Genomic DNA, 13,465 nt, shown 5'->3' with positions numbered 1-13,465 from the left:
TGGTGTGAATTTATTATCACCGTTTATTTTAAAATTGGTGTCATTACCTAGTGGTGTGATAGGAAAGTCTTCAACAATTTAACAACCGAATTACCCTCAATTTCATCACCTCAATGCTTGCTCAAAATGCATAGATCATTTTTAACAATATCAATGTGCTTGTTGTGTTTTTATCGCCATTGTCATTCTGAGCGTGTTTGGTTTAGCAGCAACAAGGGAAATATCATGTCCCTATGTACATTTGTCGTTGTTTTTGAGAAGTTGCTAATTGTAAAGTTTGTCCAAACGTGTGTCTCGTGCAATTGTACTGCTAAAACAAACATATGCTCTGAAGCTCAAAATTTATCTATGATTTTGGACTTTCTTGAACTATCATTTAGATGAGGAGAATTAAAATGTAGGAATTCAGCTATAGAAGAAAACTGGTCAACCACTACGTTGAAGCAGGGGGAGATTGACAATGAACATTTTCTAACATTGCCAATTTGATATTCACAAGCTCTTTGTTCTACATTATTTAAACTTGATGCATCATTTTTTTTCCAATGTGAGGACACATGTGATTCTTCTTCAATCTTCATCCTCCTGAGTTTCTTTGTTATTGTCTACATGACGCTGAGGAGTAGCTTGAGATGTTTCAATTTTTACTACTTCTTGATAGACGTAGAATACCACGTTTGATATTTCAAGCTCCACCGGACCATATTCTCCGACAACCATCAACTAACACAATTGAATTCAAATTTCAAAGAAACTCCTCCCTAGCGATATCATCATTCATTGTTGATGGCAATGTAACTCTGGCCATGAATTCTTAATACAACATATTTTTGACATTTGACTTAGATGTATATCGTATTAGGCGCGACTTCTGCAAAACGCGATATAAGAGAAGTTGTTTGCTGGAAGAGCAATGGTTTTGTTGAAGTAGCCACAAAGAAATTATTGTCCCATGAAATTTAAAAAAGATATAAAACTTGAATACAATATCTTAAATAAAGTTAACGTTGGTATTGTTCTTTAGTCAAAAACCAAAAGTTGGTATTCCATCCAAAAAAAGGTTAGCATTATTAAACACAATATAGGTGATATATTTGCGTAAACCGCAAGAAAGAAATCAGACACCCTTCATTTTCTTGGGTTCTGTTTGGAAATTAGGAGGAATAGGGAAGGTAAGGTTTTGGGGATGAGGAGGGGGAAAGAAAACTACTTTATTTGTGTTGTTGTAAAACATAAGAACACAATGCTTATTGCTTAAGGAAAACAATATCTCAACCTTGATAATTAATCTTACACAACATGATATGCCAAAAACTAATTCATCCTTCTAATGAGTTCATTGATGTAATCTTCCCTGTTGCCCGCATCACCGCCTTCAACATAATGATTTCTTTTCTTCTGCATACCACCTAGGGGAGCTTTGAGCTTGAAAGGCTATAGGAAGTTGTTTGCCTCTCTGAAGTGAGGACCAACTGTTAGTATCTCGTGAATCAGATCTTCAATGCAAATGATACCGTGCTTCCCAAGAACCTGTCATTGAATAATGTCAGTGCAAGAATAGAATAAATAAACAGTCAGCGTACACGCAATCTGGACTGTCGAATCAAGATCAAACAACCCTTGTTCCAACTTGAGCAAATAGAAAGATCACCGACTACAACATTTAGTGATTGTAGGGAATCCAAATCAGACAAACCTGTTCGATGAAATCTGCTTGTCAACTTTGCCGTATCCCCTCTTGTAGATCAATTCCCTGACGCTCTTCAGATTAGGGTACCCGTATGTAACATAAGCAATTCCTTTCCTTTATTTCACTTCCTTCTTTGGAGATTCATTGTTCATGGAAAGAGGATTACTTTACTAAAGCAAGCAACACAAAGAAAGCCTATTAATGGTTAAAATATTCAAATGCTTAAGCACTTGATAGATAAAATAACTGAGATTTGAACTTTGCTTACCTTCAAACCAGCAAAGATTTATCAGCTAACTTTTGTTCTTCCTGACTGCAAACTTGTTCTCCAAGGGATAAGTTCCCTCCTAATCATTGTCACAAATAACATTATGAAAAGAAAAGAAAACCAAGTTACAAGCATGTTCAATGATATTGTGTGCTTGTGTGTGTCTTGAAGCTATTATAAGTTTACAAAACAACAAAGGCCTTTTTTACAATAAGTTAGATTGGCTATATTATAATCCAATGACATTAATGCACTATTGTTAATGGCAAATGATAAACCGTTTAAATTTAAATATTTCTTAATTATGATATGCCAATGTTCAATAGTTTTTGTTTTTAAATAGATGAAAAAAATTACAAATATCAACCACAAATGACACCTGAATATTTGGAGACATGGAGTCAAGAGGACCTTCACCAAACATGGCAGATTGAAGTTTCAACTAGCAGAATCAGCAACTTCCATTCATAAAAACTTTGCATAGGGCTCAATCAGCAATCATAAAAACTTTCATAGGGCTTTTGCTTTCTGGCAAAACAGTCGACTTAACTTGAACTCATAATCCGAATGTGGGACCTTCTCGCAGAGGTCAGAAACATCCATTCATTCCACAACATATCTGACACAAGCATAATGAAACAGCATTATGTAATACATAGGCACATTCCTAATCCTAAAGAATAGATGTATTCACACTTAGCTTGTAGCTTGAACAAAGAATTTTGTTGGTAACATTAAGCAAGTGATTCATGCAGATAGAAATTTAAATTAGAAACTAATTTGGTGATTAGAAACTATCATACCTCTTTTCACATTCTTCAAATAAAGGTTCAACTGGAATAATTACTGAAATCCTTATGGCATTCATCATCGAACAAGCATATGCTGCAAGAACATCGCTGAAAAAGAATGTTACATGTTTACTGTTATCTTTTATTCATGGAAAACTCAACATTTTGCAAATTTAAAGAGCACTCCAGTTTGTCTATATAGCATGGATGCGTTGTTACCTGTCTTGGGGCGTAGCTTGAGCTGCGCGTTCAAAATTGACTGATGCTCTATCTCAGTCGTGATGGTTCTCCCACTCGGGCTTCACATAGTGAGTCAAAACAAGGTATTATGAAACTGAAGAAAATGGAAAATGATTCTTATTACTTGAGAATGAAGTAAGTACAAGAGTATTTATACAAGCTAGAAACTGTACTACACTTAAGCTAATTGTACTACACTCAAGCTACTTGTACTAAAGCTAGTTACTTGTACTCCAAGTAACTCTATGTTTCACTCTCTTTTGATAGCTTTTGCTCATGGTGTAATAGCCCCCCACAAGTTGGAGGTTGGTATATGTTGACCATCCCCAACTTGGATAGAAGATTGTTGAATGGTTGAGGAAGTAGAGACTTAGTGAAGAAATCTGCCACTTGGTCCTTTGAAGGAACTGGCAACAATTTCAGAATGCCTGCTTGGACTTTCTCTCTAACAATATGGCAATCAATCTCTAAGTGTTTGGTGCGTTCATGAAACACAGGGTTGGCAGCTATGTGAATTGCACTGAGATTGTCACAGTATATAACTGGTTTCTTTGTGCATTGAATCTTCAAATCCTTCATCAAATATAGAAGCCATTGCATTTCACATGATGCTGAAGCTAGGGCTCTATACTCAGCCTCTGAGGAAGATTTTGACACTGTAAGCTGCTTCTTGGTTCTCCATGAGACAAGAGACGTGCCTATGAAGAAACACTGACCAGATATGGATCTTCTGGTCTCCTTGCATCCTGCCCAATCAGCATCTGAAAACCCCTGGATGTGTAAATCTGAGTCTCTGGGGAAGAATATACCAGAACCTGGACGACCCTTGAGATATTTGAGAACTCTCATGCCAGCATTGTAATGAGTTTGTGATGGATTGGTGAGAAATTGAGAGAGTTGCTGTGTGATAAAGGTTATGTCAGGTCTAGTTGTATTCAAGTATAATAGTCTGCCTATGAGTCTCCTATATGATGGAATGTCAGTGTAAGGAGGACTAGAATCATGGTGTAATTTGACATTGGCATCAGATGGAGTAGAAACAGGTTTAGCACTAAGTAAGCCTGAATCATCAATAAGGTCAAGGCAGTAGTTTCTCTGACATAAAGAGATACCCTTAGAAGAATGAGCAACTTCAAGTCCAAGGAAGTATTTAAGCTGGCCCAAATCTTTAATTTTGAATAAATCATGCAAAATGGACTTGATAGTAGTGAATTCAGAAATTGAATTACCAGCAAGGATAACATCATCAACATAGACAAGAATGATAGTGAAACTGGTATCTTTTTGTTTGATGAATAAAGAATGGTCAGATGAAGCTTGAGTATAATCTAGCTGAAGCAAAACTGAGGTGAGCTTCTCATACCATTTCCTGCTAGCTTGCTTGAGTCCATAGAGAGATTTATGAAGTTTACAGACCTGATTAGGTTTTGATTGAGGAACACCTGGTGGAATGATCATATAAACATCCTCCTGAAGTTCTCCATGCAGAAAAGCATTATTTACATCAAGTTGATGTAAATGCCAGTTGTTGATTGATGCCAAAGCAATAACAACTCTGACTGTGGTGAGTTTTGCTACTGGAGAATAGGTGTCAAAGTAATCTAATCCTTCAATCTGTGTATAGCCTTTAGCCACCAATCTAGCTTTGTATCTCTCAATTGAACCATCAGCATGATGTTTGATTTTGTAGATCCATCTACAACCAATAGGTTTGATGTTATCTGGAAGATCTACAATCTCCCAAGTGCCAGTCTTTTCAAGAGCATTTAACTCATTTTGCATAGCCTCCTTCCAACAATCAAGTTTACTTACCTCAGCATAGGTTTTTGGTTCAACATGATGCAAAAGAGACAAAGCAAAAGCAGAGTGAGAATGAGACAAATTAGCATAAGACAGGTAATTAGAGATAGAGTAGTTAGTAGATGGTGTAATAGTTTGATCAGGAGGGAGAGATGAACAAACAAAATCCTTAAGATATGAAGGAGTATGTTTAGTTCTGGATGAAGTCCTGATAGGGATAATAGGTGGAGGAGGAGGTGGAGGAATATTGGGACTGGTAGTTGGAGAAATGGATTCATTTGTGTCAGGTGAAGTTAAAATGGGAGGGTCATCAAAAGAGGATATAACAGGTGTGGAAACAGATGGAAAATAGTTCCTTGAGGTTTGAGGAGAGGGAGTAGTAGTGGTGTAAGGTAGGATTTGTTCATGAAAGATGACATTTCTGGAAATAAAAATGGAATGATCATGTAAATCAAGTAAAACATAGCCTTTGTAACCTGACTTGTAACCCAAGAAAACAGATTTCCTGGCTTTAGATTGCAATTTTGTTCTGTTAGATTGAAGGTGGAAGCATAACATAAACTTCCAAAAACTTTGAAGACATTAGGTTCAGGTATAGTATCATATAACATTTGAAAAGGAGATTTGTTGTGTAAAAGGGGTGTGGTAACTCTGTTGATAAGGAAAACTGCATGAAGGACAGCATATGACCAATATGTTTTGGGTAATTTGGATTGAAAAAGTAATGCTCTCCCTACATTAAGAATGTGTTGGTGCTTTCTTTCAACTCTAGCATTTTGCTGTGGAGTCTCAACACAAGATTTCTGGTGGAGGATACCTTTAGAGGCATAAAAGGCTGGGAGATTAAATTTAGGACCATTGTCAGATCTAATGATCTTAGGGGTGATGTGATGTTGATTTTCAATGAGAATGATAAAGTTTTGGACATGTAAGGATACTTCAGATTTAGATTTGAGTAAAACAATCCAAACAAATCTACTATAGTCATCAACAATGGTTAAAAAATACTTGTGGCCATGAAGGGATTGAATTGAAAGTGGCCCTCATATATCAAGATGTAACAGTTCAAACTTAGAAGAAGCATGAAATGAACTATTAGAAAAGGGTAATTTCTTATGTTTTGCAAAGTGACAAATGTCACATGCAGCTTTATTATCAACAACAATATCTGGATACAACTTGTGCATATGATACAATCTCTGATGAGATAAATGGCCAAGTTTGAAATGCCATAAAGCAGACAAAGGAATAGAAGTAGTAGATTCTAGGCTAGAAACAGAAACTTTATTGATGAATTTGTTACAATGGATAGACTTAGAAACTAAAGAAGCAGAAGGAGGAAAGATAGATGGTAGCTTCAACTTGTAAAGGCCATCATGAGGTTCACCCAAACCAATCATCTTCTTGGATGTCAAATCATGTATAACACATCCATTATTGTGAAATTGAACAATGCAAGTTAAGGTTTTGAGAAGTTTAGAAACAGAAATGAGGTTAACTTTGAATTGAGAAGAAAACAATACATTTGAAATGTGAAAATCAGAAGAAAAATGAACAGAACCAGCTTTATTGACACTAACAGTTTGACCATTAGGAAGATTAACATACATAGGTGTAATATCATGAATGGTACTGAAAAAGTGAAGAGATGAACAAATATGTTCATTGGCACCAGAATCAATAAGCCAAATAGGGTTAATGACTTGTAAAGAATTGGAAGAGATAGTGTTTATACCTGCTGAAGTGGAAGGTTGAGAGGTAACATGATTGGAACTAACAGGAGGGGATGCTGAGGCAGTTAAACTTGATTGCTGAAGCAGGGACACAAGATGAGTATATTGCTCTTGAGTTATACCAGCACTTGGAGAAGATGAAGAAGCCTCAGCACCATTGTTCACAGGCTTAACATCAGAAGCTTCATGAATGGAAGCATTTGCAGAAGGCTTGGGCTTGTTAAATGGAGGAAATCCATGTTTTTGGTAACAAGTCTCTACAGTGTGATTGGTACGGTTGCAGAAAGTGCAATACCTTGAACCTTTGCCACCAAAATTATTCTTGCCACACCCATAGCTTCTGGAAGTATCAGTAGCATTCACCAAGATATTGGATTCATCAACAGAAGCAAGAGAAGTAACCTGAGTATTGTTACTTTCTTCCTGAACTACTAGAGAGTAGACTTTATTGATAGAAGGAAGAGGATCCAGCAATAACACTTGAGTTTTAACCACTGCAAATTGTTCATTCAATCCAGTTAAAAACTGAATGATTTGATCCTCCAAACGAAAATTACGTGCAGAACGCATAGCTTCACATATGCATTGATGAATGCAAGTACATTGAGGCATAGGCCTATGCGAATTAAGCTCTTCCCATAGAGTTTTCATCTCTGTAAAGTAATCAAGAACTGATCTGGAACCTTGTTTGAGATTGTTGATAGAAGAACGCAACATAGAAACACGAATTCTATCAGCTTTGGAGAATCTATCCTTGAGTTCGTCCCAAACATCAATTGCACGCACATGAAAAATAATAGTTTGAGCAATTTGTGGAGAAACCGAATTAAGGATCCAAGAGTGGATCAAATGATTACACCTTTCCCACGCATTCCTATTCAAATCATCTGCATCAGGTTCAGGAGTGGATCCATTAATGAAAGCAAGCTTGTTTTTGGCGCCAAGTGCTCGTTGCATGGATCTGCTCCAAGCAAGATAATTGGAACCGGTGAGAAGAGGCGTAACTGTTACTGTATTAGGACCTTCACTAGGATGAACGTAGAAAATTGATTCGGCATCAGCTTGTTGTTGACGAACCATGATGAATCAAGGAAGAACGAGAAAAACAGAGATGTTGAAGAATCTGGAAAAATTCCAGAAAATTGCACCAAAACTGAACGAAAATCAATGAATTCACAACGAATTCAAAGAAAAGATGATGAATTCACAATGAATTCAACGAAGAAACTATGAATTCACAACGAATTCAACAAGAAAGAGAAGAAAAATGCGTGAAAAACTCAAGAAAAACGCGCGAAAATGCAGCGGAAAAGGTAGTTATGGATCGTAATAAACTCTCTTTAAAGAGAGCTCTTGATACCATATTATGAAACTGAAGAAAATGGAAAATGATTCTTATTACTTGAGAATGAAGTAAGTACAAGAGTATTTATACAAGCTAGAAACTGTACTACACTTAAGCTAATTGTACTACACTCAAGCTACTTGTACTAAAGCTAGTTACTTGTACTCCAAGTAACTCTATGTTTCACTCTCTTTTGATAGCTTTTGCTCATGGTGTAATACAAGGTTTCACCATCATTAGAATAATATTGAGTAGCACGATGTAAATATTCCGCTGCACCTTGAACTCCCCCTTACACTATCAGTAAATGTTGAAAACTGTAAGTCAACATTTGAGAAGAACTGTAAGAAAAATCAGGCTTAATCTAACACAATCATTCTCGGGCTCCCCTCGTGACCCAACAACTCCTAGTGGTTGTGAAAAGCTATCTCTCTACTTTGTTTTGAAAATTTTGTTGTTCTACTAAATCAATAATTTTTTTACTAGTTCTACTAAGCATTCACAAGCAAACAAGATTTTTTTTTAAAATTTCGGTAATTGAATCTTGGCTGCAGCATCAAGTTTTCTGAGTTTCTGCAACCGTAATACGGTCACATCAGCCACATTTGACAGCAGTTCTCCACAATATAAATGATTGCTACCAGTATTTGAAACCTTGGATCAACCATGTATATCCATATCACTCAAAACTAAGACCTTCATTTATTATTTCAGAATCAAAATATGTCTTTCCGAATTGAAAAACATTCAAAATAAACTAAAATCTAGACGATTAAAACCATTTTCAACAGTACCGTGTGAGTCAATTAATTCAAAATAAGAAACAAAATCCCTGAAAAAGATAAAGAACTCACTTGTGAGAAAATGATAGTTACCAAATGAATATTTTATAATGATACAAGCTTATAAGCTATAAACTATAAACCATAACTCAAATACGTGTCTTAGCAAATAGACCCTAAAATAAACACAATGAAATGGATGGAGAATAAAGAGCCTACCTGTTTAGGTGGAAATGTGACAAAAAACCATTAGTCAATCAAACTTTAGTTTTGGAATATGAGCTATCTTGTCCCAGTCTTCCCCTGTTCCCTCCTTGCATCGCTCTGTCAATGTTGGGCATCTACGAATAGTCAACGAATCAAGTGCAGTGAGGTGTCTAATACCTTCTGGCAAGCATTTTAATCTTTCACATCCATTAATATCCATAGATTGAAGTGATTGCAGACATCCTCATATTTTCTTTGGTAAATACTCAAGCTCATTGCAATAACGTATATCCAGATGCTCCAAAGCCAGGTTGAAGGATTCGAATCATATTCATTTGGTAACTCCTTCAAATTGCGGAAATACCATACTTGTAGAGTTTGAAGACAAGTAAGGCTTCCAAACATCTCCTTTGGGAAGGATGTTATTCCTTCACCTCCATTAAGGGTAAGTTTGGTAAGACCATAAAAGCTAGAGATTGACTTCAGTATCTGATTATTACATTCTAGAGGTGTCTAACAGATGGAAGACACTGAAGTTCAAGTTTAGGGCAACTTTTGATTTTCAAATTAGAAAGACAAGGAAACATCCCATCTCTTTCCACTTTCAACAGTCCCTCTAAGTTTGGCATCCTACGTAACAAGATTGTCTCTAGAGATGGGAAAATCCTCATCTCCATACCATTGTGAAATTCATCATCATCCAAGTATTTCACAGACAAACTGAATAATGTGAGTTCTTTTAGAGATGGTAGTTTACCAAGTGATGAAAACCGTACACAATGCTGCTTGCAACAACTAACTTTAAGGGTGTGTTTGGGAAGAGGGTTTAGGAAGGGAGGGGAGGGGAGGGCTCACTTTTATTTTTTAAATTACGAACAATGTAAAATGTCTTTTTAAGATAAATTAAGTGTTTTTGAAGTATTATATGATCATTTATCATGTTGTTAATTCAATTTTTTTTAAATCATTTTATAATGTCTTTAAATTAAAAAAGAAATGTAAGTCCTCCCCTCCCTTCCCCTCCTATATTACTAAGAGTTCTGATCCAACTTGGGAAGCATAATCCTTTGTAAAAATCTATTTTCAAGCTCTTGAGATTTGTGTGAGGTCGAAGCACTTCAATTACTTGATCATCACTGATAACAGGGGTCTTGACAGGTGTATCACCACCACCCTTCCATGACAAGCATAATTCATCGAGGTCTTTTTTACCCATTAAATTGGCTTCTTGAACTTCAGATAAACTACCGACATGACATGTCGTAAGCCTCTGATATCCAGCTTTCCTCCTAAGTTTAGATCACGTAACTCTGATAACCTATGTCCATTCTCTGAATTAACAATATAAACACTTAAGGTTCTTAAGCAAGATAATTTTCCAATGTGAGGACACATGCGAGACAATGAATCATAATCTTCAATGACTAAATGTCTAAGATTTTGTAAGCAAGACAAGCGTTCCGGAAGACAACTCAGGTTGGATAAATCTTTCAATTTCAAGATTTCCAATTTTTGTAAGCTATAAATTGAGCCGGGGAAGGTTTTTATGTTAGATTTGTGAAGCTCTAAATACCTCAGATGAATTAGACTACCAAGTAATGATAACTCAAAAGTGTTTGTTCCTAAAACCCGAAGAGTGTGATTTATTGGTATGAAACTTCCAGAGCGAAATTGAAAATAATCTAGTTGATACAATGTTCGCAATGATTCTGCTTTTGTGAAGGAATCCTCTTTTGATAATACCGGACGCGGATAGTTGAAACTAATATGATGTGTGCTTTTTGACAAGTTAGTCACATATGCATTATCTAAAACCATACATTCTTGCCCCCTACTGATTGAGCAAGATCATGGACGAGATCATGCATTTTGAAAGAATTCACTCTTGAATATTCATCCATTTGGATGTCTTGAAAGAAAGATTTTTGGTACAATTCATTCCAAATCATGTTGCCAACATCTTCAACCTCCAAATTTTTTCTAGATGAAATAAATTCATTAGCCATCCAAAGATGAATCAATTCTTCCTTCACGATTTCTGTATCTTTGCGAAATATAGCACAAAAAGAGAAACATTGTTTTAAGGTTGGCGATAAATGGAAGTAGCTCAACCTCAAAGCTGGCAAAATAGAATTCTCGTGCGGTAAAGCCCAGATCTCGCTCTCTTTAATTTCTAACCATTCCTTTTCTTCACTTCTTGAATGCATTAGACACCCTAATGCTTGTGCTGCAAGAGGCAATCCTCCACACTTTTTTACTATCTCCTTGCCTATTTCCACAAGCTCAACAGGCACTTCTCTATCATGTCCAAATGCAGATTGTTTGAACAACAACCAACACGCATGATCAGAGAGAACCGACAAAGGACGGGTTGGGCATGTTCCCATGATTGAAGCAACATCCATGTCCCGAGTAGACACTAAAACGGAAGTACCTTTGGATCCACAGGGACAACACCGATTTCAACTTATTCCATTTCTCTTGGTTTAGTCCGAATTCAAATTCTTTGTTTTTGTTCCACACATCATCCATAACCAACAAACATCTTTTACCTTGCATCATTTCTTGCACTTTTCTTTGTATTACATCTAACTCCATTGAATCACACTTCTCTTTTGTCATGGATTCTATAATGGAACACAAAATCCTCTTGACTGAGAAAACCTCTGAAACACAAACACAAATTTTTGTTTTGAAATTGTCACTCACCCTATCATCATTGTAAACCAATTGAGAAAGAGTTGTTTTTCCAACACCACCTAAACCGACAATGGGATAGACGGATAGGAAGTCAGAGTCCTTCGCTTAGGTGAGAAGAAACTCAACAATCTTCTCTTTATCATCTTCTCGTCCAAACAGTTTTGGTTTGGCAATAAAGGAGCTGGTTTGGCGCCATTCAGCCACTTCAGTTGGTTGTTGCGTAACAGTAACACCTTCTTGTAGCATAAAATTCTTCTTACCTTCAGTAATATGACTGAGTCTGCTAGTAATTCCATTCAACCTACTGCCTATGTCATGGCGAAACATGACATTCTTTGGTTTGAAAGAGGATAAGCCCTTAAGTCGTTTGGATTTGATTGATTGAACATTCATCAAGGATATCATCAAGGACATACATAGCATCTTTGAGTTGCTGCAGCCATATTTGAATAGAGCGGTCTGTTAATTGCTTCTTTTCAGCGTCTTCAAGAACAGCCTTAATAAGTTCTAAGGTAGTTGATAGTTTTTCAGCCTTTGACTTGATTCCAGATAGAGTTGCAAATTCGTTTTTAAGAAGAGATGTCAGGTTCTCAAACACAACACCAAGTAAGGCGTCAGTCATTTTTTCAGAATGGAAATTGAAGAGCAAGCAAGTAGCTGTTTGTGAATGGGAATTGGGAAAGTATGTAGGTGATAAGATTATGAGTTGAGGACGAAATATGAATTGCGCAAGCAAGTGGCTGTTGGTCAATGTGGAAGTATGTAGGTGATACGTGGTCTACAGGTTGAGGATGAAATATGAGTGAAATGTAATGCTAGAAAGTTGGCAAAGTAGTTGGTCAATGTGCAGCAAATTTGTGGTAGGTCTTGCACCACTGTTATTCACCGTTAGATAGATGTACCAGTAGTTTTAATAAATTTCCGGTGGGACATGTCACATGGGAAGTTTACTATTCTAGCTCAAAATTATTGTATTTTCTACGTTATATTCTTCATGAATTGGGGGCACTATCATAGGAAAATATATATTTCTTCATCTTTATTCTTACAATCAATTATGATTTTCTTATCAAGAACATCAAATTTCTTCATCTCCTTCATTCAACATGTAATCTTCATCTCTTTCGTTTTAGACTCGAATCATACTTGTCATTAGAGGTAAGTTATCCCCAATTCATGATGTAGGTCTCACCGATATGTTTTTCTTACAATCAATTACAATTTTAATCTCAAGAACATCAAACTTCTTAATCTTTTTCATTCGACATGTGATCTACATTTCCTTCGGTCCAGAATTGAATCATACTACTACCCCCAATTCATCGAAGGGTAACTTAGACCTCACCCGCAAAATTACCCTATCTATCCCTAATTATAATTACCCTTTAAAAATAGTTATATATCTAAATATAACCCTTATACAAATTATTAGATGTATTTACTATTTTTCTAAAAATACATTTGATTAATACTATTAACTTATCTTAAAATATTAAGAGTCAAATTATGTACATATAAACAAAGAATAATTTACGTATAAAATCGCACGTTAACTACACTATAATTTTTTATTAGAGTTTTTTATTGTTTAACCATTTCCCACTAGATTGACTATGTGTATCGCCCTCAATTTCATCACCTCAATGCTTGCTCAAAATGCATAGATCATTCTTAATAATATCAATGTACTTGTTGTGATTCTTATCTCCATTGTCGTTGTGAAGCTCAGAATGTTTCTGAAGTATTTTGCACTATATATCATTCCACTATCATTTTGATGAGGAGAATTGACAATGAACACTTTCTAATATTGTAATTTGATATTCACAAGCGGTTTGTTCTGCATTATTAACACGTAATGCATCATTTTTTTTCCTAGTTTGGGACTTCTTCTCCATCCTTCTGAATT

The 13,465-nt window shown here is 35.9% G+C and overlaps 1 long non-coding RNA gene and 1 pseudogene across 2 annotated transcripts; both read right to left on the bottom strand.

Annotated features, from left to right (window-relative positions):
* Positions 1 to 1,091: 1,091 nt before the first annotated feature.
* Positions 1,092 to 3,094, bottom strand: LOC146951855 (uncharacterized). The gene is made up of 6 exons (XR_015032454.1): positions 2,969 to 3,094; positions 2,762 to 2,857; positions 2,338 to 2,577; positions 1,959 to 2,037; positions 1,697 to 1,860; positions 1,092 to 1,530 (listed from the first exon to the last, which is right to left on the bottom strand). It is a non-coding gene; the product is annotated as an uncharacterized LOC146951855 (long non-coding RNA).
* A 4,989-nt stretch (positions 3,095 to 8,083) lies between these two features.
* Positions 8,084 to 12,636, bottom strand: LOC146951854 (putative disease resistance protein RGA4; annotated as a pseudogene). The gene is made up of 3 exons (XR_015032452.1): positions 9,882 to 12,636; positions 8,869 to 9,669; positions 8,084 to 8,164 (listed from the first exon to the last, which is right to left on the bottom strand). The product of XR_015032452.1 is annotated as a putative disease resistance protein RGA4 (transcript).
* Between the last annotated feature and the right edge of the window lie 829 nt (positions 12,637 to 13,465).

The sequence above is a fragment of the Medicago sativa genome, chromosome 1, assembly GCF_051527215.1.
Source record: "Medicago sativa cultivar Bolivia chromosome 1, Bolivia_mono, whole genome shotgun sequence".
Lineage (NCBI taxonomy): Eukaryota > Viridiplantae > Streptophyta > Magnoliopsida > Fabales > Fabaceae > Medicago > Medicago sativa.
The sequence above is the reverse complement of the archived record's forward strand: the minus strand, read 5'-3'. Positions and strand labels throughout refer to the sequence as shown.